The sequence below is a fragment of the Balaenoptera musculus genome, chromosome 11, assembly GCF_009873245.2.
Source record: "Balaenoptera musculus isolate JJ_BM4_2016_0621 chromosome 11, mBalMus1.pri.v3, whole genome shotgun sequence".
Lineage (NCBI taxonomy): Eukaryota > Metazoa > Chordata > Mammalia > Artiodactyla > Balaenopteridae > Balaenoptera > Balaenoptera musculus.
Genome location: NC_045795.1, coordinates 6,391,348 through 6,396,367, shown reverse-complemented (window position 1 = coordinate 6,396,367; position 5,020 = coordinate 6,391,348). Strand labels below are relative to the sequence as shown.

Sequence of the window (5,020 nt, the reverse complement as noted above, 5' to 3'; positions counted from 1 at the left end):
TCTTTGGGAAAGAATACCCACCCTCCCAGCTGATTAGCTTGAAGGAACAGCATGAGAACACTTGATAGAATGCGTTCAGTGTGTGTGAAACTAATTTACATTTTGCCCCACTTTTGTTCTGGAGGCTTTCTGATGCTTTTTACACATGATTTCATTGTATGAACATGTGCCTGCATGCACCTCTGCGTAGAGCCCTAAAATTAAATTGACTTGCTGGCTACAGTTAGAGAAAATCCTTCTCTAGCTTCTTTCTACCACTCAATAAATTATTACAGTCTGTGCACAAAACACAAATTACATGCTTTATTAGTATGTTCTGTGGTAACCTCAAAACCACAAGTGTTTACATGTGCTGCACGCATGCACTTTGGGGCTTTTTAATAGCTGGTTGACAAGAGATTAAAGGCAGAAATATGGCATTTTATTAAAGCAAACATATCACTATGCCTACCATGATAAAATGATCTAGTTTTCTTCAGACACAAAAGTTTCTGTTGAGTGATACCTTCGAAATTCCTTGAGGGCACCCTATTATTCACTTTCCTCAACAGAGAGCAGGTGCAAATGGTCTCCAATTTTCAAAGAGTACTGCCTGGTCATTCTTTACTGTCAAAATGAAGAAGAGCATAAAAGTTAGGTCAATAAAGTAATATAAAATGCTTAATATAAAAATTCAGGAATGAATGATTAACCATTAAAAACTTACAGTAGCTATTTCATCTAGGAGAAAAAAAAAATTAACATTTCCCCTGAAACCTATTAACACTCCTTGTAAACAATATTCTTTTTTGAAATATATGACCTTCCCTCATTCTCTCCACACCCATGGCATTTTTCTTATATCCACTTTACCTCTACTGATAGGAGGTTGAATTCCTCAGGAAAGAGTGTTCCGAGCTCCTTTCTCAGATGTATGTGGTCTCCTACTGCATCTTTCACCTGGATGTTCTCACCAACATCAGATGCTAATCTGACAACCTGTTACTGCTGATCCAACTCCAAAATTACAGAATTTGGTCTACAGCCATACCCCCCTGAACATGCCCGATCCTGTCAATATTACAGAATTTGCCAGGGGACAGGAGGCAAAAGACTGCCAAAGCTTAAACCCATCGCTTCCTTATCAATCTACAAAATTGGACAAATTGATAATTGCAGAAATTAGTATACATGCCTCTTCTTTCTCGATCACCTCCATTTCTTGTTGATATCTGTTCAGTCCCTGTGACCGTCAGATAGAGGGTTGTGTGCAGAGAAAAGCAGAAGTAAAAAATGCTTTTCTGCATTTTTGAGGAAGTCTATGACTTCTTTTCAGATTTAAATCACAGAAAAAGCAAGACCGTTCAGGATCTATCCTAAAGCTAATCCTTCAGTTTCCTGATGTTGTTAAGAAAAATAACACCCCAGGCGTAATATACATGAAGGATGATTTTGATTTAAAAATTGTGAAATGATATGGCCACGGTCAGTAAGACCGCCTCTTGAGGCTGCCAAATGTTTTCTACGCGATGGTTCTAGAGTCATTGAAAAGGCCCCACTGCCATGTCATCCCGAGAAAACCATCACCCGGGCTGCAGCAAGTTGGTTAGCATGAGAGGTGAGTATGATTTGATCCTGGGAATAAACTCACATTGCAGAAATTTTAAGGATTCTTGCAAATCTCTCATTTTACAGAGTTCATTTGCTTCAATAGACATTGTGAACTGCCAGCCATTTCCCAGAAGTCTTCCTCCAAATATTGGACAGAGATATCCAGGCGACTCCTGCTAAGGAAAAAGGAAGCATACTGAATAGTGTCTTTACTGGGTTATGAAATATTTGTTTAGCACCTAAGAAGCATTCTGTTCTTGAGAAACACCTCAAAGAGAAACAACTAAAGAATGCAAGCACACTCAGGGCAATAATGCTCCAATATTTTAGGCAGGTATAGATGGCATGTGAAACGTGCCCCATATTTGTTCTCCTTATGTTGACATTTAAAAAAATCAAACAGTAGATTCCCTTCATTAAATCTACAACCAATTCAGTGTTCACAACACCGACAGGCCTGGCCATCCCTACCCTATAGGAGTAATTTGCAGTCCTCCTGCCTCTGCTAAGGTTTGGGGGTATTGTCTTATGGAATTTCTTTTGTCAGCCATTTCAATGCAATTTTAAAATAATAAACTTTATTTATAAAATTACTTATTTCTTATGCTCTTGACTTATTAAAACACTACTGAACAAGATGTGTTATTTCTGGTAGGTTTATTTATATTCTATTTTTGTTTTTTTCCTTTGGTGTTTGTGTCATACCTTGTGCTAAAAAAACAAGAAGACTAAAACCAACTGCATCAGTGAGGCTAAGGAATGTGGAAGTCTTGGATCTCAATAAAATTAAAAATTTTCTCTACAGGTCATTATCAAAACTCCACTCAATTTAAGGGCCAACAGGAAACAACGTAATTTTCACCAAACAATCTCAGAATATCTCAAAAATTGGAGGCAGCTGGTACATATGAAGGCAAGGACACAGGATGGGGATAAGAACAACGAGCTTGGTCTGTACAAATAGTAACTACACCCCAGGTAACCTCTCCCATCTGATTCAGACAGGTCACTACATCTCTGCCACCCTACAGGACATGGGAGGTTTACTATACAAATATTTTAAACAAGAGATGCTCTAGGTTCACAGACATAAGACACAGTTGAGCATAAGATTGAAGCACCAAGAAGGGGGACAGTGAAAGTGAGTATTAGACTATGAACCCACATTCCTCTTCCCTTGTCTACGAACCCACATTCCTCTTCCCTTGTCTATGAACCCACATTCCTCTTCCCTTGTCTGGCTCTCAGAGCCCTGCAGCCAAACTAAAATCACACTCTCTTCTACACCACCTTTACCCTGGTCTCACAGTCAAGAGATTGGAGGGTTTCTTTCTGGGAAAATCCCCCAATCCAAGAAAAAATTCCTATAGAGACTGGCTCTCGGAAGGTCCCAACCCAAAGGTTGAGTTTACACACAGTCAACAAATCTGCCCACTCACATATCCAGTCCTTCTTGTTAGTGCATCACTGCCTCATTTTCAATATAAACAGAGAGCCAGAGATATAAAACATTTTTTAAAACCTCCAACAAGAAAGACAAAGATTAAAGGAGATAGAGAAAGGAAACTCAGAAAAAATAAGACTATTAAGAGAGAAAGGGAAAACTAAGAAACAAACAAACTAACAAAAATCCTGAAATTGGTAGCCTAAAAAAAAGTGAGAAAGTAAGAGAAGATTTATGAAACAAAGAAGGATATTATTAAGCAAAAGGGTTGTTCATAAAACAATAGCTCTTGGAAATTAATAATTATACAATTATTAATAAATTGTATAAGAGAAGTTAAAAAATCAATTTAAGGACTAGAAGATAAAATCAAAGAACTTCCTGAGAAGGTAGAACAAACATATTCAAAAATGAAAAACTGTATAAGAAAGAATCAATCTAAGAGTTATAGAAAGAGAGAACAACAAAATCAGAAAGAAAAAATCTTTCAAAGAAATAATACAAACAAATTTCTCAGCACAAAAAATAACCCAAAACATCGATACCAGATTGAAGGGTCCATGAAACATTCAACTCAATGAATGAAAAAGAACCCAATCAAAACATATTATTAAAAGTTTAAGTCACCAGGGAAAATAGAGGTGGATATCTCCAAGGAAAACATCACCGTATTTATAGGGATGTGACAGTCTTATCAGAGAATCTGAAGATAAATTAATAATAAGTGTAAAGGGAAATTAAGAAAATAATACAAAATAAGGCAATTATTAACTGCCTGAGCAGTACAGGAAAGGGGATGTCATTGTCGTACTCTGCATTACTTAGCTGTAAACAATATGCCTATAGTCATATACACAGTGGCTAGTGAATTAACACAAAAATTGTGATTGAAATATAGCAGATATGCAAGTGGAAGAAGATGAAGGGGGTTATGGAGCTCCGTAGAAAAGATAAATTGCATCTTTCTGCTGTAAGAAATCACTGTCTAAATAATGTCTAAAATAAGAAAGTCTAAAAATGGCAATACACAAATGTTATTTTGAAAAACAAATTTTAATGCAGAAGAAATGTCCAAAGAAGTTTCTTAGAGTAGTTAAGAGTGGGTGGGGTTGTCAACTGCTGTTTTTATTTTCAAGCCTCATAGTAGCAGGTGCTCTTGAAAATATATATACATATGTATTATTTAGTTAAAATTTTTTTTAATTAAAAAACATTGAATGAGGTAAATAGAGAAGCACTGATATGGTATTATGTTCAAGACATTAAGTTATATTAAGTGAGCTACAGAATCCTAGTTATGTTGCTAAAGTTACATATTTGGATATTTACTCTTATATGTATTTGTGTTGAAAAAGACTTAGAAGCAGCCATGTAGAACTAAAGTGGCAAACCAATGGGAGAACTTAATACAGGTTTGATTCCTTGAAATGTTTATTTTTACAATGTCTTCAAATATTATAGGTATGATTTTTAAACCTTTGAACACTTTAAACAATATTCAATCCATATGAAATTATATGTATATGTGCATAGGGAAATACATAAAATCATGGTCACTAAGATATTGGGATGATATCTCAGAGTGATAGAATTTCACTTACCTTTCATTCTATGTTTTACACTATTCACTTTGAGTTTTTGGAAATGATAGAGCAAAAGCCAGCATGTGTGAATATAAGGCCACAATGACTTCAATATAAACCTGTGACAAGGGATTATGTATACAGGTAAGTAACTCCTGGCGAGAACGATAAAAAAAAATAAACAGTTGAATTAAGATGGTACGATTATGCCTGAAAAATTTTTTAACCGCCCATCTTTTGTATACATGGCATTTATTTAAAGAAAGAATGATTTTGTCTCCAATAAAATAAATTTAAATAAACAGGGAAGACAACTGACGAATGTGGACAGAAAAGGAGGGGGGTGGATAGAAGAACACGTGTTTGTTTAGCATTTACTACATGCTAAGTACTAAGTGTGTCT

At 35.7% G+C, this 5,020-nt stretch overlaps 1 long non-coding RNA gene across 2 annotated transcripts; it reads right to left on the bottom strand.

Annotated features, from left to right (window-relative positions):
• Positions 1-379: 379 nt before the first annotated feature.
• LOC118903865 lies at positions 380-4,729 on the bottom strand. 2 transcript variants are annotated; one of them, XR_005021884.1, is made up of 3 exons: positions 4,636-4,729; positions 1,631-1,766; positions 380-606 (listed from the first exon to the last, which is right to left on the bottom strand). It is a non-coding gene; the product is annotated as an uncharacterized LOC118903865 (long non-coding RNA). The 2 variants fall into 2 exon arrangements; XR_005021885.1 differs by having other exon boundaries at positions 1,631-1,763.
• Between the last annotated feature and the right edge of the window lie 291 nt (positions 4,730-5,020).